Here is a 23,233-nt window from a genome sequence, read left to right as displayed (position 1 = left end):
CAATGCCCGGTCCCCTGGGCCACCCCGCTACTCACTCCTCCTGGTCTGTCTGTCTGTCTGTCTGTGCTTTTGCCTCCTCAGGGAAGGAGGATGGGCTCTCTGGGGGACGGAGACTCCAATAGGGTGAGGGACGGAGCCCCGTGCTGTGTGGAGGAGCAGCGTTTGGAAGCCAAGCAGACAGCAGATGCCCAGGACCCCGGATGGTGTGCACCTGCTGTGTTCAGGGGTGTCAGGGAGCCCGGCGTAGCTGTGGGAGGAAGGAGAACCGGCAGACGGGTGCCCAGTGCAGTCAGAGAGGAAATGGGGTCAGGGACAGAGTGTGAGGGCCGTGGGCCATCGGAAAGGCCTGGTGTCCTGGTCCACATTACCACAATGCTCAGGGTTACACACATCCCTGACCACATCCCACCCTGCACTCTGCAGGCCCACATGCACACAGTTACACATGCACACCACGTATGTTGCTGTGCACACCTAGACACACTCACATCTACATATTTCCTCACACTGGGACCCTTGCCTCCAAACCACTGCCTGGCACCCAAACTCTAGCACACTCACCTGTGTCTCTCTGACATGCACACAAACACGCACAGTCACAAATACACATTTGCACACTGACTGGTCCCAGCCGATGCACACACTGTCACTTGCAGGCAGAGTCCCATCAGATGCCCCTCCCACACCCTGACACTTCATAGGCGCTCACACACTCACGCACACACACACACACACACACGCACACACTGTGCACACCTTCACACACACCTCCTGGCATCTGTGTGCAAGTTGGGACACCATCGGCCACCGTCTCAGTGCCCTTCCCCCAGTTTTTCTCACGGGGTTCCTCTATCTCCGGGTCTCTGACGATCAGCCTGCTGGGGCGTTGTTTCGGGGACAGCCGGGGCGGGAGCTTGCCAGGTTTGGAAGAATTGCTTCCCTGGGGAAGCTTCTGAAGAAGAAGAAAAAACCCTCGCCTGTGGGGAAGCCGGCTGGAGCAGGGGATTAGGGATCAGGCAGGGTCGCCCCCTGCTTTCATGAACCCCACCGTTTATTTTCCTCTCCCTCCTGAGGAGTTTGCAGAGACTGACAGCCACAGCCGCCAGCCAGCCCGCCTCTGCACACAGAGCTCCCTGCAGCCCCTGTGGGCCACGCACGGGAAGCCATCTGGAACCTCGCCAGCTCTGTGTCCATAGGAGGATGACCAGGGTCCCCAAATTCATGTTCCCTGGAACCTCAGAAGGTGACCTAAGCGGGAACCCGGGATGTTTGCAGACCTGATTACTGAGGGTCTTGAGAGGAGGGCATCCTGAGCTAGGGTGGGCCGGTGGTTGACATCCTTGTGGGGGGCAGGCAGAGAGATCAAGGCTGGTGCTCCCACAGTGAGCCCAGGCCCCCGGAGCTGGAAGGGACAAGGAGCAAATGCGCCCAGCAGCGTGGTCCACTAGACTCTGAACCTCAGGTTCTGGGCTTGAGAACCGTGAGGAATAAGTCCTGTTGCTTTTGGTCACCCTGTTTGTGGCAGGTCCCCAGGGAGCGGACATGGACCAGCTGACTGTGTGGACGTGGGCAAGTCCCGCTCCACTGGGCCTGGGTCTGCTCACCTGCCACATGGAAACTCTTGAGCACTGATTTGTTCAGAGGGCCAGGTGTCTCCTAGGCACCAGCACCAGACACACTGCAGGGCAGATGCCCCTGTGAGGCGGATATTCCAGAAGGTGGAGGCAGATGATGGGAAAATAAAGGGAATTCAGATCCTTTGCCAGGGTCGGATTTCTAGAATCCCGGCCTCCATCTGGCAGATAGAGCCAAACTGGGATGGTGCACGTCGTGGGAAAGCCGCACGCATCACGGGGCGTTTCTGCGTTTGGCTTCCTTCAGGGAGCGAGGCCTGGGGAGAAGGCCCCTGTGCTCCCACAAACGGCCCCTGGATCCCAGCATCCGGGCATCAACCCGGGAGGGAGGGAAGCGAAGCTGGACGCTGACCCAGGGTTCCACCAACCTCGGTCACAGTCTGCCTGTGGTCCTCTTGTCCTCTCCATCCCCAGAGGTTTCTGTCTCTCTGGCTTCCTCTCCCTTTGAGCCGTGCTTGAAGGGCGATTGCCCGTAGCTTCCCTGGGATTCCGGAGCACACTAAAGATGATTTGAATAATACAGGACGTCGGCCCTGGCCCCGGGGGACCCGGAGCCCAGTCCTCAGCCAGGAAGCTGGGCTCCAGCTCTCGGCTCATATGACTTGGGTGAGGACTTGGCCTCTCTGCCACAGTTTCCTCCTCTGTTAAGGGGTAATGACCGTGTACCCTCTTGCCTGGAGCAGCTGGGAGGCTCAGTGAGGACACTGTGACTATTAGCCTGGTTACTGTAACTGGCTCTGTGGCTGCTGGACCCTCTCTGCGCTCACGGCCTTGTGAAAAGCTCACACTGGGCACCAGCTCTCAGGCCCTCAGCCGCTGAGCGGAGCAGAGAAACAGGAGCAGCAGCAGAGTGGCCCGGCTGCTTGCTCTTGACTCCAGGGACGCCAGGGCTGGGGTGGGGACTGGGTCAGCTGAGGTGGGGACGAAGCCTCAGCTCTCCCAAAGGCACAGCCTGAGCTGATGGATTCATTTTCAAAAAATCCAGCAGATTGTTGAACTGTTTCCTCCCAAGAGCACCTTCCTCCAGCAGCGGCCTGATAGCTGGATATGACCATGTGGCACTAAGGTTGGAGACACAGTGGGGAATGAGGAAAGGCCCCCGTGGCTCCTAGAGTCTAGTGGGAGAGGCAAGGAAACACACATGATACTCAGACAAGGAAATGTCCAATCCGATGGCAGGAGGAGGGAAGCTTGGAGGAGGGAGAGGGACCGGAGGAAGCGGGTGTCAGGAAAAGCATCACCCTGGCATGACAGCTGGACACGGCGGGGAGTCTGGGGCAGGTCAAGGATGGGTCAGAGGAACCTGCACTGCCCAGGTGAGATGGTATCCAAGTGTGCAGTGTCATTGTGAACAGTGATTGTCAGAAATGGACCACTACCACCATTTCCGGGTGAGTTTTCCAGTCCCAGTTGGCATCCCCCACTCTGGTTTCTGGACTCCCCCCATCGACAGCTCCATCAAAATCCTCTCCAAACCGTGGACTTGCTTTGCCATAGACTCGGGCCTCCAGCCCACCCTGACCCTGTGGAGTGTCCCCAGCTCCGGTCCCAGTGGCATCCTGTGCACCAGGCCGGCTCTTCCTTCAGTTGGATAAATGCAATGGAAAGGATCGGCAGAGGCCACCAAGGGCGAGATGAATGTCAGGTGGAGCTGAGCACAGGGGTGAGGGGTCCCCAAACCTTCCCCCACACAGAGCAACAGGGGTGGCGGATGCTCTCTGGGTTCCAAACCCGCTCTGTGTCATTCCCCACCTCCCAGCTGCCTCCCTGCCTCAGGTGGCCAGGACGCCAAGACCAGGGACATCTGGGGCCCATTAGGAAGGCATCAGCCCCACACAGAGGCGTTTTGACTGGACCCTTGGTTGGGCTTTCTCAGACATTAATGGTGTTTATTTTCCAATAAAGACTTAGTCGGGATTGCTGCCCTGGCCCTTTCTGAGGACAGAGACGGGACACAGAGCCTGCTGCCTGACCCAGGGGTCCTCGAGTCTCCCAGTGGGGGCAGTGGAAGCTTCCAGACACGGCAGTTCACCTTGGAGACATCAGAACCCGAGGTCAGGTCCAACCCTTCATGCGACATGCAGCCAGGTCAAAACCGGTCTATACCCCACGTGAAGAAAGCTGCGATCCCTTGGATTTTCCCATAGTGATCAGATTCACAGCGCAGCTTCCCCTGCTGGGAAGGACCAGCTCATTGTCCGACAGGTGACTGGGGCCGGGGCAATGGGGTGCGGACGGCTCAGTGGGGTGAGTGGGCAGAAGGTCTCTAGGTTATGCAGAGCCCTAGGGTCAGGCAAAGGCCTTGGCCTTGGTCCTGATGATGGGTGGGGAGCTATGGATGGGTCACTGAGCAGAGGAGGGACACCTCTGACCTCCATGTCTCAAAGGGTGTCCTCGCTGCCCAGCATAACAGGCTTTGGGGGCGTTGGAGTGAGAACACGCAGTCAGGAGGCTGCCATCGTGGTCTGGAGAGGGGACACCCAGGACTTGGAGTCCGGTGGCAGCAGTGGTGTGACGAAAAGTGACAGGGCCTGAGCTGTGCCTGAGCATAAGGACCTGGGTCCAGGTACGAAGAGCAGCAAACGCCAGGGGTCAGTGGCTTTAGCGCAGCATGCGACCCACGCAGGTGTGGCTGGCCCTCGTAGGACCACCTGGGAGGGAGCAGCTGGCGGTTACCTGTGAGCCAGAGTGACAGGAGCCAACAAGGTCCCTGGAGGGGCTGCAGGTGCCCAAAGAAAGGAACTGGGTGGCCTCCTGTCACAGCTACTGTGTGAACAGTGACCAAGAAGGAAAGCACAGCAGACAGTCAGACGGCTCCCGCAACCACCCCTTCCAGCCTGGGCACTCCACGCACCCCAGACTCAGAATCCGCTCGTGGCCACAGGGGGCCCAGACCTGGTGAGATAAGATATCCTCACTCCCCTAAAACAGACTCAAAAAGCCCCGAGAAATGCCTCGCTACATTTCCTGCGTGCCTGCGTCTGTGGACCAAGACAGGGGGGCCATTGTCGCTAGATCAGAAGTTGCATGACTGATTCATTCCTGTTGTGGGAATTGGCACTTTTTCTGCAGAGTCAGTGACAGTTTAGGTTTTGCAGGTCATTTGGTCTCCGTGGAAACTACCCAACACCATGGCCACAGAGCAGAAGGAGCCGATGACCCATAGCCGGGGACAGGACCGTGCTTCCATGACACTTTGTTCTCAAAGGCAGGTGAGCCGAGTTTCGCCTGCCCGGCCTACGGTTTCTCTGGGACTTACCACCAGATCCTGGCAGTGATACGAGATTGATAAATATTAGCTAATTAGGTGAATGATTTACTTATTTGTTTATTGTGTGGCACTGGAGGTCACTTTACCACTGAGCTACACCCTCAATGATTTTTTATTTTGAGACGGAACCTCATAAGTTGCCTAGGTTGGCCTTGAACTTGTGATCCTCCCACCTCAGCCTCCCAAGTAGCTGGGATCACAGGCGTGGCCACTGTGCCTGACGATGAATGCTTCCGGCTGATCCCTAGCTCATCCTTCCGGCCTTCATTTCCTCACTTATAAAATAAAGACTTGAGGCTTCAGCTCCTATGAAAAAGTAAGCTCTGGCTAGAATTTCAAGGTGCCCACCTTTAAAAGGTGTGTCGTGTGTGCTCGTTGCAGGCTTTGTTGGGTTTCTTGGTTACCTCCCTTGGTGTGACTTCGTCTTGCATTCCTTTGTCAAAAGAGCTGGGTCCTAAGTTACTGTGGGTTTCTGACCTCCCAGGCCACCAGGGCATGCCGAGCTACCTTCCCTACATCCTGGTCTGGCGTCCACAGCCACAGGACTCTTCCAGGCACAAGTGACAAACACTCAAACCGACTGTGACATAAAGAAAATGAATTGGTTTATGAAACTTAAAAGGGCTCCCCCCCCAAACCTCTGAGGCTTCTAGCACATTCCAGAGAGAAACTCCAAGGAATCCAAGATTTGAACTTGGCCTTCCAGGTATATTTGTCAAGATCGGAGGAGAAAAACCATGTTTAGCTTTGTTGATCCCTTTTAAGTACTAGACATTTGGACACGGGGCTCTATGACACTCTTGTCCTGGAGCCTAGAGAGGAGATGAAGCTGGGTGGCCGGCCTGGGCAGCATGGGAGGGCACGAGGGAGGCTGCTGAGGACTCGGCCACACGCTGGCAGCCTGCCCTGGAGCAGGTGGCTTAGAAGTGCTGTCTAAAATGGAACCCAAGATCCAAGTCACAGGGTGGGTGTGGGAGTGCGTGGGACAGCGTGTGCAGACGTGTTTGAGAAATCCTATCCCGCAGTCAGGAACTGTTATTATTGCTGGAAGTGATTAGCCGCAGACGTGGTTTCATCGCCCCCTAAGAGACGGTGCCTGAGCTCAGAGGATCCTGGGAAATGTCTGACCGGAGGCGCACAGAGAAGGCGATGCACGGGGAGAGATAAAGCCACCGGCTTAGCGGGCAGGAAACCCGAGGAGCTCCGTAAACAATCAGCTTGTCCACCAGGCTCAGCAGAGACCTACCTGTGCTGGAAGTTTCTGCAGAGGCCAGCCCAGTGCCCTGCTCTCTCCCCTGAAGCCCTCTGTGTGCTATCCTAGAAAAGGAGGGATCCCCACTATCCTGTCGCCCTTGCCTTGTGATCTAGACAGTCGCTTGGGCTATGTGCGGAGGTGCATGGAAAGCACAGAGAGGAGGAAGGAAAGAAGAGCAGAGCAGAGTTCCTAACTTTTGAGTGCTGGGAATTCATAGATCCTGCACAACCTCCCCGGAAGCAGTGCCTCAGAGAGGTCAAGCGACCTGCCAGAGGTCACACAGCTAAACACTGGCTTCAGAAAAGGAGGCTGGATGGATGAGCTACCAAGGGCCAGCCCTGAGCTGGGGGCAGGGGTGCAAGGAGCAAGGAGAGGAGCTCACATTTGCTAAGCACCTACTACCTGCCACCTCCATGGGGGCTCTTTTCTTATTGACCAAGTATTGCTCTTGCATTGTTCTTGGTCCAGAAAGTGTTTTGAATTCTGTTTTGTTTTTATTAAGTACTTTCTTTGGTCTCCAAGTCACGTGACAACACCATGAACTGCTGGGAGAGGCAATCTCTGTCCTCCCTGGGGCTCCCATCCAAGGCCCGTGCACATATCCCGGAGCCGGGGACAGCCTGCGTCTTGCAGCAGGACTCGCCAGCTCAGAGTCCTTGCTTGATGAGCTATGCCGTTCTGCCTGGTCTCTCAGGACAGGAAGCCCTGATTAGGGCAAAACCTTCCATGAGATTAGGGTTCCTCTGGCAAGGGCCCAAATTCCCAAGGTGCCCCTCACCTGTGGACGGTTGTCAAGAACAGGAGCCGGACCGTGCAGGTTCCCGTTACAGCTGTGCCACTGGATAGCTGTGCAAACTTGGCAACTGGCGTAGCCTCTCTGTACCTCCCTGTCTATGAAATGGAAATTTTAAAATTACGTAAGGATTAAGTGAATGAAATCATGTAAGTTACTTAGAAGAGGGCCTGGCCAGGAGGCAGCAGGTGCTCCCAGCCAGTCTCTTCTCTCTCCACAGTTTCAAAGGACCTTCCCCTTCTCTCTTTATATGTGGTGACTGCTAGCAATGGGCACCCAGGCGCTGGGCAGATGGCAGTGCAGGGTGCCCAGGGGGGCTACTCAGCGCTCTGCACATGTTTCTATGACTTCCATATTCATGATGATCCCTGACTGGCCCGTTGGACCAAGGCTGTCCCGGATGGGAAGGAAGTTAGGAAAACAGGAAAACAAGCTGCAAGTCCAAGTCCAGGGCAGGCGGAAGGAGGCGGTGCAGGCGCCTCCCGTCCTCTGGGTCTGCCTGGCCTTTGTGGCCCTGGCCTGGCCTCTTGCCAGTCCCCCAGCAGGACTGCCTGCCTGCCTGCCCCTCTCCAGGGTTCTCCCGTCCTCCCTTGCTGACCACCCCCATCTGCTGCTGCTCACTAGATCAAGGCCTTCCAGAGCCCTTGGTTAAAGTCCTTCCCCCAAGCGAGATGCCAGGTCCTGGTGACTTCACGCCCACTGCATGGGACAGGACCCCAGCCCACTGAAGAGCCGCGATTTGTCTGGGGTCACCCCATGAGGCAAGGTCACAAAGAGGACCCAGGTTTCTCGACCGCTGCACCCACCCTGTGCTGCTTGCCCGGAGCAGCACACAGAGTCTAGGACAGCAGCTGTCGCCGGGGGGCCATAGCTCCCCCCAGGGGACATCTGACAATGTCCAGTGACATTTTTGGTTGTCATCCCTGGAGATGGCAACTGGCATCCAGCAGATAGGGACCCGGGATGCTGCTAAACATCCTGCAATGCTCAGCGAGTCCCCGTACTGCAAAGAGTCCAGCCCCAAACAGCAGTAGGCTGGGAAACCCCGGGGCCAGATTCACACGTGGCCTTGAACCTTGCATAAATTACTTAACTGGCCCCATGAATAACACTATCACACTACTGGGAACACAAAAGTTGGGGGGATTTAATGACCTAATGCATGTTCATTGCTGAACCTACTGCCTGGCAGAACACGAGTCAACTCTGAGAAGTGGGGGAGGGGATGGAGGCCCAGCGGAGGTGTGCGGGCTGGGCTCCCAGCGGTGTCCCAGGCCAAACTCCAAGAAGTGCAAGGGAGGCCCAGAGTCTTCAAAACCAAGTTGAGTGGCGCACGCGTGTCTAATAGAATTTCGAGTCTCTGTCCCCCCGCCCCGTGCATTTGAGACTTCGAGTGTTCATTTAAACAGAGAAACCGCATTACCTGATCTCCATGCAGATCTGAGTTTCCATTTTAATTTGCCTTCATTATCTCTTTCTCTTATTAAGAACAGTAAATCTGTTTTGTGTTTTCATTATTCCATTAGCTTGAGGAAGCTCATCAGTAATGTGGGGAGCTGCCAACATAAATAGCACAATTTTCATACAAGCGATGCAATAATTGACTTAAATCGCTATTCTGCAGAGACCACGGCTCACAATTAAAGAAAGCAGCGTGGTTTGAAAACGAGTTACAATTGATTGGATTTCAGGGGAAACCAGGTTTGGAATGTGTTAATTGCATTCCGCCTAAACACCGGGTCTAAATGAGGCAGCCAGAGATTTGGGGAAATAACAAAATCTTCTCGAGCAACAGCCCCAAATTGCTTAATAGGATGGGAGAGATCTGATTAAGATGGGGGGCTAATGACCTCACTGTATTTTGGGGGTGACAAGCTGAAAGTCTCATCTTGAACCCCCCCCCCACCCCCCAGAGAGAAGGGACACACTGGAGCTGTTTCGCGACCTGGCGGTGTTCTGGGGTCAGATGTCACTGGCACCTGCTTCGGGAACTTCTTTTCCTCTCAAGCCCACAGTGACCCACCAACATGTGCACTGGAATCTCATGACGCATCTGACCTTCTGCACTGCTGCCCCAGGGCCCAGCTCCTGGGGTCGCCTCCTCACCGGTCTCCTGGGTTCTGTCTTGTCCCTGACACTCTCTTCTCTGTACGGCTGCCAGAGGATCTGCTCAGGACTGGTCAGACCATGTCCCGCCTCTGCTCAGAACCCTCCAGTAGCTTCCTCTCACTCCAAGTAAAGCCAAGCCCTGTGGAGGTTATGAAATCATATGTAACCTGTCCCATAAGCTCGGCCACCCCCTCACTCACCAGGGATGCCCAAGGTCCTTGATGATCGACTCTGGTTTCCACTCTCTTCTCATCTCATTATTTTTGCTTCCATTCTAGCCACCTGGAATTACTTCAAAAGCCCTGATGGTCCCATGCTCTGTCTTGTCACAGATCCTTAATTTATCCCGTCCCCATCTCATTCACCTGAGCCATTCCTAAGCTCCCCCAAGATCTTCCTCAGTTCATGACCCTCTCCTCCTCCTCCAATCTTCCTCTTGAAGTTCTGAGGTATTTAAAAATTCAGGGTTAAAAAGTTTGCAGAAAACTGTGGTTTTGTGGGACTGGCTATCCCATCCTCCAGATTTCTAGACCCTCTCCCTCCTCCCCTTGCCCCAGCTGCACAGATAAAGCAGGACCAGACATTCTCAACCTCCAGTGTGCCCACTTCCTGATCCCAGCTGATTGGTCCAAAGTGGACCAATCGAAATCTTTCCCTGGGAATCTGGACTGTAACTTTCTGATCTGAATTGTGATCTGTTGCACTTTGATCTCTCTCTGCCATGTGTTCTCTCCCTCTTTTTCTTCTATTGCTTGCTTTTTAATCCATAATTTTACATAAAGTAATACATGTAATGAATGTTATGCTGGGTCCCCTGTTCCTATTTTCCCCCTCTTTTAACCACCTCATCCCTGCAACCTGGTGCTAGAGACCCTTGTTAACACCCAGAAAGACTCCATTCAAAATATTTTTATCTACACTTACATTTCTATCTGTGTTGTATGATACATACTCACAAACATAAAGTGGATTTGGGATTTTTTAAATGATTGTTTTGTAAAAATGGGATTCTTATTTATTTATTTTTTCTTGCAGTTCTGGGAATTGAACCCAGGGATACTCCACCCCTGGGCTACATCCCCAGCCCTTTTCTATTTTTTTTTTTTTTTTTTTTAATTTTTGAAACAGAGTCTTGAACTTGCCATCCTCTTCTCCCAGCCTCCTGCATCACTGGGATTCAGGAGTGCCCCACCGTACTTTGCTAAAAATGAGACTCTAATTTACACTCTTTCCTGTGATTTGTTCTTTTATTCTCATTTTAAAAAAATGCAGACATGTCTCCGAGCCCCTGAGAAAGCTCCGACTTCCCCTAGCAGGCTGGGAAGCAGAGGCTGCACAGAAGGGAGGCGAGGACCCCTGAGTGGAAGCAGAGAAAAGGGTCTGAAGGGGGAGGAGAAGGAAGTCATGATCCAGAAAGGAACTGAGAGAAGTCACTGAGCTGGCGTCAAGGTCCCCAGCCTCTCAGCCTCAGGGTCTCAACACCCTGTGACTTCAGTATAAGAAAGTAGCCTGACAGGACTTGGGCGCTCGGTGGGTATCAGTCACTAAGACCTAAACCACTGCAGGAGTGTCATGTGTGATGCTCTGTGACTAGTTGGGGCTGTTGGGACCTTGGATGGTGGAGGTGGAGTTAGCCAGATCGCCCCTAGTGACACATTCTGATAACAGATCCAGACCAGCCCAGCCTTGGCTGATCCCTCCGCCTGCGCTGATTCTACTTCTTCACATCCTCCACCTCCACCTCCGCCGCGAGCAGCTGCTCAGATGTGTGTTCTCTGTGCCTTTTATGATTCTGCATAAAATAGGCAAGCTTTGTTTTCTGTGTGTGCATTTAAAAATGACAATCGTAGCCTCTTGTGACAGAGGCCTTTCCCTCTACTCTTTGGGCTTCCTTTGTTGTCCTCCAGGATCACAGGGCTCCTCCTCGGATGTCACCGCGTCGTCCTGCGAGAGCCTACCTGTTGTCATTCATAAATGTGTTTTTCTCCTGATCTCCAGTCCCCTGTCCCCTCCTCCCGGCTGCATGCTTGAGCAAAGCCTTGTGTCGGAATGTGCGTTTTGCAAAACCCGAAAGATTTCTTTGTGTGCGTCCATTTGTGACTTCTGTCTGAAGGTGTCCTGCTGTGTGTTCGAGGCCCCTGGATTGCTGTGTGTGCCTCTGGGTCACGGGTGGAACTGCCTGCCACCGTGACTCTGCGTGCCTCTGACACGTGTTGACTACTGTCAAAGGTCTGGGAGACTGTTAGCTCAGTCCTCACATGAAGATTCCTGTCTCTAGATGGTTCCAAGGAACAAAGGCAAAGCCACAATTTACACTGGAGAGGAAAGAAAACCAACTGCGGGCAGGATGGAAGCAGCCAAGCTCGTTTGCACTTGAAGGAGGTCTGGGGAGTCTTCCCATGGAGCCAGGGTGGAACTCAGTGCCAGCCGCAGGCTAGAGGAGAGAATCCCATTTCAGCTCCTGATGGGTTGGAGCACCCAGGACAGGCTCTCCCAGAGGGTGACCCAGGTCATCTTGCCATCAGCGTCTCTCCCTGACATTCCAGGTGTGCCCTGATCCTTCCGAGAACTTCCGCCTTGTCCCCAGGGAGGAACGCCAGGGTTGCCTGTGCTCGTCCTCACACAGACACCCCTGCCAGCATCTCGGCCGTGTGTGCTCCGCAAGGCTGCAGCTGCCCCCACAGGGCGGGAAGTGGTTCCAGGGGCTGGAAAAGTCCTATCTTTGTTTAAAATCATGGTCAGACGCCCATGCAATGCATCATCCTTGCCATTTTTAAGTGTTCAGTTCGGTGGCGATGAGAGGTTCCCACTGTTCTGCAGGCATCCGCTGTCCGTCCCTGGAACAGTCTGTCTTGCAAAACCGACTCTCTGCCCGCATTAAACACTAGCCCCCTCACCTTCTGCCCCAGGCCCTGGCGACAGCCACTCTCCCTTCTGTCCTATGAATGTGACCACTCTAGAGACTTCGCATGAGTGGAATCCTGCAGTTCCTCCCTCTGTGCCTGGCTCGTCACCTCAGGGAACGTCCTCAAGATACCTGCGGAGCGTGGAGCGGAATTTCTTTCTTTCTCTCTTTCTTTCCCTCCCTTCCTTCCTTCTTTCCTTCCTTCCTTTTCTTTCTCTCTCTTTCTTTCTTTGCTGAATAATGTCCTGCCACCTGTACAGAGTGCATTTTATATGTCCGTCCCTTCACTGAGGGACACTTCAAACTTGTGGACAGCACAGGGACCCTGTAGCGCATGAGCAGATACATAAGAAGTGCATTTTCTCTGGCACTAAAATTTCATGGGGGGCTTTTGAAAAATGTCTAGGAAGGCTTCTCAGGAAACGATAAGGACCACTGACTGCTGAACCAGACAACTCTCTGATGTCCAGGAATGTCCTGTGCGTTGGAGGATGGCACCCCCACACAGTGCTGATGACCAAACATGTCCCCAGACATTGCCAAGTATCCCTGGGGTGCAAGACCCCCTGGTTGAGAACCCCACTCTGGCTCCGCCCCTGTGCTGGCTGCCCTGGGCGCGTCGCTTCCTCTGAGCGCTGCGGGCTCCTGGAGGGGCTGTCCTCCTGCCAGCAGGCCTGGGGCTCCCTCTTTGGGAGATGACTTTGGGGAGGAACCTGGCCTGGGCATGTAGTGCCCTGCGTCTGGCAGGGCAGGACGGGCTCAGTGCCGGGTGTAACACAAAGGACCTGGACTTCCTGGCACAGAATCCTGGTAGGCTTGGGTCAGCTCAGCCAGCCGTGTGACCAGGGCGGGGGAGGCCCTCGCCCGTTGGCTCCTGGGCGCCAGGCTCCAGAGGACACCGTGAATGGACTGAGCTCAGGCATTTGCTTCTAACAATGGGCTGCCCCTCCTCCAGCCACATCCCCACCTTCCTGAGTGCAGCTGCCCCCTCACACCCCCAAGTCCTTGTAGATAGTCATTCCTTTATTGAGCACCTACTAGGTGCCAAATATGATGCTGGGCTTTGAGATATGATTGTGAAGTGGACCGGCAGCTCCCCGCCTCAGCCCCACCCATGAGCTCCCGGGCTGCACCAGGCCCCCAGCATCGGACTCCAGGAGAAGACATGCCAGCCGAAAGCTCCAGGTGAGTCTGACCTGTTCCCACAGCTTGAGTAGCAGCAACGGTTGCGACAACAACGGTGGCCCCTGAGCTGGATGCTCACCACACGCCGACCATTCCTTCACCCCTCCACCGGCCTCTGTTCCCCGGAGAAGCAGCCAGTGTCCTTGGTGGCCTCAGTGGAGTGCCCCTCGCCCTCGCTGTTGTGCCTCACCTGGAGCACCCCCTCACCTTGTTCTAGCCACCTGACCTCTCCAACGTCAGGCCGCCAGAAGTCACCCTGCTGTCATTCTATCCTCGTCAGTCCTCACCACTCTGACGTCCCTCACCCCACCTTCCTCTGGCCTGTCTCTTCCTCCCCATGAGAAGACGTTCCACAGCAGCCGGTTCACCTGCCAGGCTCCGTGCTGTACTTCCAGCAACTGCTGCAGAGCCTGGCACAAAGCAAGTGCTCAGTAAAGAGGTGTTGCGGTAACGAGCTCCACCCGCTCCTCCCGAAAGCCTCGGTCTGATCGGGGCGCCTCAGACTGTAGTAGACCCACGAAGCCCGTGGGGAGCCCAGGAAAGCACAGATTTTCCCTCAGCGGGGCTGGCGGGGAGTCCCAGAGGCTGCACTTCTACCGGCCTCTAGGCTGCTGCTGGCCACAGGCAAGGACTTAGTACCGTGATTAGCCCGTTTTACAGAGAAGCAGGGTCAGTTACAAATGTGTGACATGGCTAGAGGCACCGAGATCTAAGGTCTGGGTCTGAAGTCTGTCACCTTCCCAGGGCTGACGAGGCTGGTGAGGATCATATCCATGCCGCAGACTCCGAGGCTGGGCTTCCTCTGGGCCAGGTACTTCCTCTGGTCTTTCAAGGGGGTGAGCCAGCCCAGGGCCCCTGGGACCAGCTGCGTGAGGCCTGTCTTGCAGCGACAGGATCTGGGTCTGGACCAGGATGCTCCGCCCTGCCCTACCCCTCCCTTGCCCCCTCCCCCTCCCCAGCCCTCCCCCCATCCGTGCAGGCGTTAGTCTTTCGGGAACCTTCCTTCGGATACCTTCCTTGGCCCCTGATAATGGAGGGCTCGCTCTGGGCCACACCCTGCACTTGGCGGGAGTGAGCTGGTAACCCGCTGAGCGGCCTGGAAGGACATCGAGAGCATCTGGGCACTAGAAGGCGAAGGCCTGACCTCCCTCTTCTCCGGCCCGAGGGCTCCCGGAAACCCAGAGGGGAGGCAATCGGGCCTCTTCACCCAGAGCCTTCAATTCCTTGGTTCTGTCTGGACTCGATACCCGGAGGTGGCTCCCGGGTGACGCTCAGGGTCCCTCAGCTCTCGCAGGGCTAGTCACCGAGGCCACCGCGGTCAGGGCCCGGGTCTCTGCCCAGCCAGATGGGACAGCAGCCAGGCCTGGCCCCAGCCCTCCCCGCCGCCAAGCCCACGGCACCAGGCTTGTCCATTTCCTCCCGCGCTGACTGTCCCCAGCTCCCCAGCAGCAGCCAGTGCTGGTTTGTCCCACAAGCGACCCTGGGGAAGGGCGGGCGAGGCTGCGGGTGAGCGAGGGCCGCTCCCGGCCACAGCCCAGGGGCCGGGCCAGGAAGGTGGCCGCGGGGCTGGCCCCTGACGTGGTGGTCCCCCGCGGGGTGGCCCTGCAGCTGGCGCCCTGGGTTCGCTGTTTGTCCTCCAGGGAAGCCAGAGGGCCTGGAGCTCCGCCCGACTCTCCCCGTGCTTGAAACCAAGAGGCCGTCAGAGCCTCCAGGGCCACCCAGCCGGGCGGGGGCACCTCGACCACCGGGGCCCTCGGTCGGCAGCGCCAGCTCAGAAGGCCAAAGGCCGAGGCTGGAGGAGGCAGGACGTCCCCACGGGCAGCTGGGGCAGGGGGAGGGCAGCCGGGGGGTCGCTGACCGAGGGGCTCCGCCATCACCCCAGGGCCCGCGTCCTGTGGCGGCCACCTGGCAGAGGGCAGCGGTCAGCACAGGTGGCTCTGCAGGCGGGGTCCCTGGCATCACGGCTCCCTCCCGTCCCACCACCAGGGAGCCCAGCCCGAGCCCACCTGCTGCGCGGGCCTCTGGGTGGAGTCTGTGCAGGTGAGCCTCCGGCCCAGCAGGTGAGTCACACAGGTGAGGCCAGCAGGTGGAGAAAGGAGGACAGGGAAGATGTCAGCACGAGGCCCAGTGCCATGGTCACACCAGCAAGGACTCAGCCACCAGGTTCACCACCTGCGACCCAACAGGTGAGCCCGGGTCAGCACCAGTTGGGGTTTCTGCGTCTCTGACTGTGGTGCCCGCCTATTCTTGTCCTCCAGACTTGGCACGTGCTGGGTCTTCCTGGCTGCAACCTTGGATCCTTTTGACCTGAATTCTGATTTTTAGGCGATACAGAAATAGAAATCAGCTCTGACCCGACACGGCGAATTTAAATGCTGGCTGTGCAATGCTAGGTGAATCACTCAGCCTCTCTGAGCATCAGTTTCCATTTCTGTGACCACGAGTAAGGATGACACGAGTAAGAATCCCGCGGTCCCCTACGGGATTCTTAAAGGCTTAGAGATGATGGTCAGATGGTACTGGCACAGTGCCTGTAAATGCAGAAGCTATTACTTAAAATGCTATTACAATTTATTCTCCTCCTATCAGTTCCAGTTTAGGTCTTGGTTAATACCACCACTCTTGAACCCATACTCCCACCCGGCTCTCCCTAGGAATCAGGTTGCTGCTCCTTCTAATTTGTCCTGGAGTCCTTCCTCCCTGGAATGTCTTCCTCCCTAGAGAGGAGTGGCTGCATGGTACTCACTCTGCCACCTGGTTTCCCAGACGAAATTACCTTCCTGGCAATCACTCACCCTGCGGATCCAACGCCGATTCCCCGGTTCCCGCCTGCAGAAGTTTTCCCGATTTGGACCCAAGGAAGGAATGAACTCCAGTCAGACTGATGTGCGTGGAGCTGTGTGCCGTGTTCTTTATCAGGAAAACCCGCAACCTCCACCCTGGAACAGGAGGGGCTGAGCAGACGGGGCTTCCCGACAGCCTTCCACGCGGCCTTCAGAGGTGGGCTTGAGGAAGAGGGGGTCACGGGGAGGAAGCGAGTATAGGACAATGAGGTGGCAGTGAGGGCCTTAAAATACGGTGCGTGAGTTGCCTGGCTGTGCACAGGAAGGTGGCGGGGATGCCCACCCCAGCACGGAAGCTCCATTACAGTCGCTTGATCAAGATCATTTAGAAAGAAAGGAGAGCAAAACAACACTGGGGCAGGGCCAGCGGTTCCTGGCCCCGTGGCGCTGACACTTGTGGAGGGCGCCATCCAGGTGAGCAGCTGGGGCCCTTGGGTCTCGTTTCTTCTGTGAGCAGCTCGCCTGGTCCGCGACTCTGCTGCTGCAGGCTCCGCAGCCTCTCCGCGGCAGCCTCCTACCGCAGACCCCCAGGAACAGCTCAGGAGGCTTTTGTGGGTTTTTCGCAGTTTCCCACACAGCCGAAAAACCTTGTGTGTGTGTGTGTGGTGGGAGGTAATCCGTGTAACAATAAAAATAAAAACACATTGATGTGAAAGAGTGAAGGCACCGGCATACTGCCAGTGGTTGAAGACAGCAAACGGGGTGATTTTTCCTGCCTCTCTATTATATTCATTTACAAATTTTTATTGAGCATTTACTATGTGCCTTATTCTGTTCATGAAAATAAAGAGTGAATTAAAAAACACCAAGCTCCTGGTGGGTGGGATGGATGATAAACACTCAAATCAGTGAGCTCTAGAACTGGTCGGGTCGATGGGGACTGGAGAGAAGAAAATAAAGGGGCCCGCAGTCCGGGCGGAGGTTGGAGCGGGGTGCTGGTGGGGTCGGACGGCCTCAGCGAGCAAGGCTGGGAATGGGCCGAGGGCCAGGCGCAGCTAGCGAGCTTCGGGTCTACTCTGGGGCAGGGCGCTTGTAGGATGGGAAAAGCCCTTTCTTATCCTTGAAGAAAAAAGGGGCGGCGCAGGACACCCCGCTGCTCTGGCCCTGCCCGCGCAGGGTGTCCTCCCTTCGCTCAGGTCGGCCTCCCGCACGTCCCCCAGGGCCCTCTGCCCCAGACCGTCACAGGACAGAAGCCACTCCCGGGTGTGCAGCCCTGCGGTCTGTGGCCTCGGGAGGGAGAGGCGAACCCCCAGCCCGCCCCTCCTGCCCCCTTGGCCTTGCTGACCACAGGCCCTCCCCAGGGCACCCGGGGCCATGTCAGCCCCAGGAAAGAGTGGCCGATAAAATCCAAGGTGCCAAAGAGATGGCCGTCCATTAACCACCTGGAGGGAAGGAAAAACTCGCCAATTACTGGTAATGTGAAGCAGGAGTGGGAAGTCACAGATGACCCTCGCTCTAAGACAGCCCAGGGCCAGCGCCCCTGAGCCTGCGCGTTGGCCGCGGAGGGAAGCTTCTGCCTTGCCCGCTCTCTCCTGTGTCCTTAATAGCATCAAATAAAAAGATTTTAGATAAGATTTCATTCTGTGAATCAATTGGCAAACCACACTAGGCTTCACAGGGCATTCTGGCCTCAATCTAATGGAAATTATTATTTTTTTAAATGAGAATATCGATACCAAATTGGACCTAGGGCAGAAAGCATATACAAAGGATTTTATTTCAACTTGCTTCTCCAGCTCCTCCTGAGCTTAACCCAGTAACTGCCAGCATCTCAAGCAAGGAAGGGGAAGATCCAGCAGGAGAACAGAAGCCCAGTTCTTGCTGGGACGGCACAGCAGGAAGCTCCGCCCCCTCCAGACTTCCCCTAGGTTTCCACCTTAGTCTTTGATGGGTTCCCCCACTCACCCCAGGGCCTTTGCATGTGCAGTTACTTCTGCCTGGAATGCTTTCCCTTCTCAGGCTTCAAGGCTGTGGCTAATGCTTGTTCACGGGCTGGAGAAGAGCAGAGGTAGAGAACTTGCCCAATCCCTGGATTTGATCTCCAGCATCCCCAAAAAAGCGTCAAGGAAGCCAGGGTGTCCTCATTGCTCACCCTCCCAGCATGCTTTGCTACTCATGGCCGCCATAACTACCTAACAATGCGCTCCCTGTTTCCGCGTGGTGGGGACAGCAAGGCCTTAGCTAGCCTCAGGCTCCACTCTGGCCAGCGGTTCTAAGTAGGAGGGGTCACCAGGACGGCCTCACTCCAGAGGCAGCGACCTTGTGTCCCTACCAGCTTTCTGTCGGGTCCACACCCGAGGTCACAGATGGTGTGGTGAACACCAGACCCGCGGGCATTGGTGGCAGTGGCTGATGGTCAGCAGTGTTAGAATGTCCTCTCTCCGGTGGCCTCTGTACCCCCGACATGAACTCCTCTTTGGGGGCCCCTCCCGGCCCTGGAAGGAGCGCAGCTTAGGCGCCCGGGCGGCTCTGCGCTGGTGTTTCAGGGTCGGTAGCTGAACTTGGAGGTGCACCGATGCTTCTGCTGCTCGGGCGCACGGGCTGCGCTTCAAGAGCCCGGGCCGAATGTGAGAGGCCACCGTGCAGCGGGAGCAGAATAGAACCTTCCAGGGCTGCAGGACGGAGCTCTGGGGGCGCGCCTTCAGCACTCGGGCTGGGTCCCAGGGGCCCTGGCCGTGACCTGGTCTGCCGCTGGCTTGCCGGCTCGGGCTCCGAGTCTGTGCGAAGCATCTTCTGAGCCTCACGAGGACCCAGGGCGGCAGCCCCGTTTGCAGGACTGTCCGGGCCGCTCCCCGCCCGCGCGCAGACAGCCGCCTGGGTCCGCCTGCTTTCACCGCTGCTCCTTCTATTCTGCCGACAATCCCCAGCGCACCTACTATGCGCCAGCCCCCTTCCTGGTGTCGGGGACAGCAGGGCGGCTCACGCTGCCCGGAGCCTTCCAGGCCGTCCGTCCCGGACCCGGACTTGGGTGCCCACCCCGGGAGGGCGGGGCAGTTCCTCGGCCCCGACTTGACCTCAGCAGCGTCATGGAGGCGCCCTGGGCCTCCCTCCCTGTCCCCTGTGTCAACCGAAGCTTGAGACCTGCCCGCTTTCACTGCGAGCTGTGACCGGTCACGTGGGTCAGGAAATCGGGTTGGTGGGTTGTGATCCTCATTAAAAAAAAAAAAAAAAAAAAAAAGCAAATAGAAAATAATAGAAAGGAGGGGAGCCCGGCTCCTGGAAGGCGCGCATGCGCCGGCGCAGGGTGTCAGATCCCCGGGGCGCGGCACCGCCCACTGCAGACCGCGGTCGAGACCCAGGGCTCCGCGCCGGTCACCTGCCTGGGCTTGGGCTTGAACCCCTGCGGACCCGCGTTCTGGCCCGTGGGTCACATGCTTCCACGCCGGCTCCTGAGCAGAGTGGGAATGGATCGGGGTGTGCGGAGCAGCCGCCGCCTATTCCCAGGGCCAAAGTCACCTCAAGGCCGCGTGGAGGACAAGGCCACCCGGGAAGGCCTGGGGATCGGTTCCCGCGCGTCCCTCCGCCACGGTCTGAAACTGAGGTCCCGCCTGCCAGGGTGACGTCTCAGCCTCCTTTTCCTCCGTGATCTCAAACTCAGTCGCCCACTCCCGCGAGGAGCCCAACAGCCTCCCAGGTGCTGGCGATTCGCTTCGGTGGTGACCAAAGCTGGGAGGTCCCATTGTCCGGAGCCAGGGTTGGGTGGTTGGTGTCTGATTAGGAGAACACGAATGGGTGACAAGTTCCAGGTGGTTATGGCAGGTAGGAAGGAAGCAAGCAGAGGCCAGGGGTGTGGCTCAGCAGCAGAGGCTGCTCAGCATGTGTGGGCTCTAGGCTCCATCCACCGTCTTGCAAAAAGGAACAAAGAAACAAACGGGACGATAGAGGAAAGGGGTCTGGCACAGACAGGGTGACCAGGGAAGGCCTCTCTAAGGAGGTGACATCTGTCTAGAGGCCTGAATGACCGAAGGAGTCTGAGGAAGAGCGTAACAGGAAGAGGACCTGACAAGTGCAAAGGCCCTGAGGCCGCCCCACTGCTGCCTCCCGGCTCCCAATTTCCCACCAGCCTTGTGTTGCCCTCGCTCACCTCCTGGCCTAGACTGTAGTTCAGTGGGTTGATCCAGCAGGGAGTTCAATGACCGTGCTACCTCTGTCCTGTGACCTCCGGGACCCTTAACATGTCTTATCCTGCTAATCCTCTCAACAGCACATTACTTATCCCATTTTGCAGATGTATAAACAGGTTCAGTGAAGATAGTTCCTTTACCCAAGACGAGACAGCTGACATGGCCCCGGAACTGGGACTTAACCACACTCGGCTATTCTGAGGTCCAGGGCCTGGGTTCCAGCTGGGCCTTGCTGCCCTATGGCAGCTCTGAGTCTCCTCTCAGCGACTCCCTGTCCCCGAGTGGTTTCTCTCTTGCCTGGTCTGACTGGTCCCTGGTGGACAGGAGTCGGGAAGCCAGGCCTGCGGGCCGCATTCTGTGCGCTGGGCCCTCCCAGGCCCTGGACGCCAGCTGCAAGTGAATGCCCGGAGCTGACACGGAGAGAGGAGGGGACGGGAAAGAAGCAGGAGCCTGCCAGGAGGAGGGTGGGGACCCGGGGAGCCCGCGACAGCCATTAAGCAGTTCTTCTGTCCAATGACTGGTCCTCCTCGTCCTCCAAGGCCAGCGAGCTCACCTCCTCTGGGGAGCCTTCCCTGACTGCCCACTGCCCCCTCCGTGTGCCCCGACCTGGCTGTATTTATCACCTGTTGTCCTCAGAAGCACCTGGCTCACTGCTCCGCCTGCAGTTCCTCGCCTGTGCCTGGTGTGTAGTATGTGCTCAGTGAAACATGCTGGAGGGATGGAGGCGCGCGGAGGGGTGTCAGGACTGTCCCCGTCAGAGCCACCCCAGGCTTCTGGGTGACGCGAGGACAGATGCTCCCTTGGTCTTGCACATTGGGCGCAGGCCGGGCTGAGTCTAGACCTCGGGACCCCAGGGACCCCAGCACGAGGCCCGTGCTCACCAGAGTGCTGTGCGCTCAGAGAAGTGGTGAGGCCCCCAGAGGAGCAGCCTGGTGGTCCCCACTGACCTGCAGACCCACCCTCCTGGCCCCGCACTCAGAGGGGGCCAGGCCCAGGGAGCCCGGAACCAGCCCAGGGAGCCTGGAACCGGCCCAGGCGAGCTCCGGACGCTCTGAGGGTCTGGTCTCTGCTGGAGCTGGGGCTTCCCAGGCTGCAGGGGCCCCGACCTTTGAGCGCAGCTATGGGTCCGGGACCTCGCCTCCAGCAGCCCCTGGCCTGGAGGATGGGGACAGAGGCAGGGCCGGTCGAGGGCAGGGGACAGCTGGGCAGGCCTCCCACGCGCGGCCTGGCTCCAGTGCCTCTGCCACATGTTCTGGGTCCCTCCCCGCCCGGCAGGGTCCTGGCTCCCTCCTGAGCGGTAGCGAATGCCCTGCCAGGCTGGAGACCCACACCTCTGGGGCCTCGGGGGTTCCTACCAATTCTGGGAAGTGAGCCGCACAGGGCGGCCGAGAATGTCCTGTGGAAGAGAGGTGTGGGTGGCCCAGCGCAGCCTGCTTTCTCCAGCGCCTCACCCGACCAGGAGGTAGGAAGCTGAGGCCCGGCGGAGGGGATGGCCATCATGGGGTGTATGGCTGTTAAAAATAGATCATCAGCCTGAAAGATTGCCTTTGAATCAGTCCCCTCGCTTCCTGGTTATATGACCTTGGGACCACTATGAGCCTCAGTTTCCTCCTCTGTCAAGTTGGGACAGTGTCAGCTGTTTTCATTATTAGTCACACTTTTATTGAGCATCTCTTATGTGGCAAGCTCTGTGCTGGTCACTGCAGTGAACATGAGACAGAGGTTGCTGCCCTTGGGAGACTAGACTGCTCTGCTTCCTAGTGGGACAGAGAGGACATTAAAAAAAAAAGATTCGGCCTGTTAGCAGATGAGCGCCACGAAGATGAGAACCGCGATCTGGGGACAAAGAGGCCATCTCTTCAGCAAGTACGTTGCAAGGAGGGAAAAAGAAGGAAGGAGAATCTGTAGGTCAAAAAGACTTCGGGACAGGCCGGCCACCACAACCAACCAAAGAAACCAACTGAAATAATCAAACAGTCGAACGCAGATTGGAGTATTGGTGACAGTAAAAAAAATGACTGGTCATTTAAAAAAATGTTTTTGGTCCATTGTACACAAATGGGGTACAACGTTCGTTTCCCTGGTTGTACGGGAGTAGTCACACCGTGTGTGACCTCACATGTACACAGGGTGACCAAGGTGTCTCAGTCCTCGCTCCTCCCCTCCCTGTTTCCCGGGACACAATCCATCCTTCCTCCATTCTTCCCTTGCCCCCTTCCTGACCCCTCGTGGTCATTTTGAAGCAAAAACTGGTACCGGGGTTCTGTTTTTAAATTGTGGCTGTGGTGGCGTTTCCAGCACGTTCGCAGATATATATGTGGTGTCTGGGGTTTGCTCCAAATTCCTCCCATTGGGCTCAGGCCTGCTGCCCCCAAAATTCAGGCTCAAACATCACCTTTGAGGGGCCCCCTCTGAGCGCCCAGGTAAAATCCCAAACCCGCTCAGACCCACGTCCACGTTCCCAGCTCTCCCGCCTGATCTACGCCATTCTGGTTATTCAGAGCATCACCCTCACTGCAGCGTCAGCCCCAGGACAAGGGGGATTTTTCCCTCTTTTATTCTCTGCCAAATCCTTAACCTCTGGAGAGATGCCTGGCACATAGTAGGTGCTCACAAAAACTCTGCAGGGTGCGTGCACACACTGGTGAAGACACGCTCCAGAAAAGAGCACCCCCTCCGAGAAGCCCTCCCGGCCGGGAAGTCCCATCACCTCCCCGGTGCCCGCCCTGGCGCAGTCTCCTGCAGGTGGCGGAGCGGGCTTGACACATCGGTCCCCACCCACCGTCCTGGTGACTGGGGATCGTGGGGACGGGTCAAGCCTTGGGGAGCCCCGAGGGAGGGCGGTGTGAAACTCTAGGGGCGACTCGCTTATGCAGCAAGACCACCCCCAGGATGGAGAACGAAGCAAGCAGGCGACAACGCGGCCTCTGTCAGGAAGATGGCGCTCGCCGCCCCGACGTGTAGCCGTCTTTGTTCTGCTTTTTTGCGTTTTCCGCGTTTTCTGCTCCTTGGTCCTGAGAAAGCGGTAACTGGGGGGCGGCAAAGGGACGCTGGCGCCCTCTGCTGCTCCGCCCGTGGTACTGCAGCGCAGCTCCCAGGCTCAGCCTCCCAGCG

At 57.0% G+C, this 23,233-nt stretch overlaps 1 long non-coding RNA gene across 1 annotated transcript; it reads right to left on the bottom strand.

The window, feature by feature from the left end:
- Window positions 1–5,035: 5,035 nt before the first annotated feature.
- Window positions 5,036–7,088, bottom strand: LOC306652944. Its single transcript, XR_013761588.1, has 3 exons — window positions 6,939–7,088; window positions 5,310–5,485; window positions 5,036–5,211 (listed from the first exon to the last, which is right to left on the bottom strand). It is a non-coding gene; the product is annotated as an uncharacterized lncRNA (long non-coding RNA).
- Between the last annotated feature and the right edge of the window lie 16,145 nt (window positions 7,089–23,233).

Source organism: Sciurus vulgaris (genome assembly GCF_902686455.1).
Source record: "Sciurus vulgaris genome assembly, chromosome: 2".
NCBI classification, from domain to species: Eukaryota; Metazoa; Chordata; class Mammalia; order Rodentia; family Sciuridae; genus Sciurus; species Sciurus vulgaris.
This window is presented reverse-complemented; position numbering and strand designations above follow the sequence as displayed.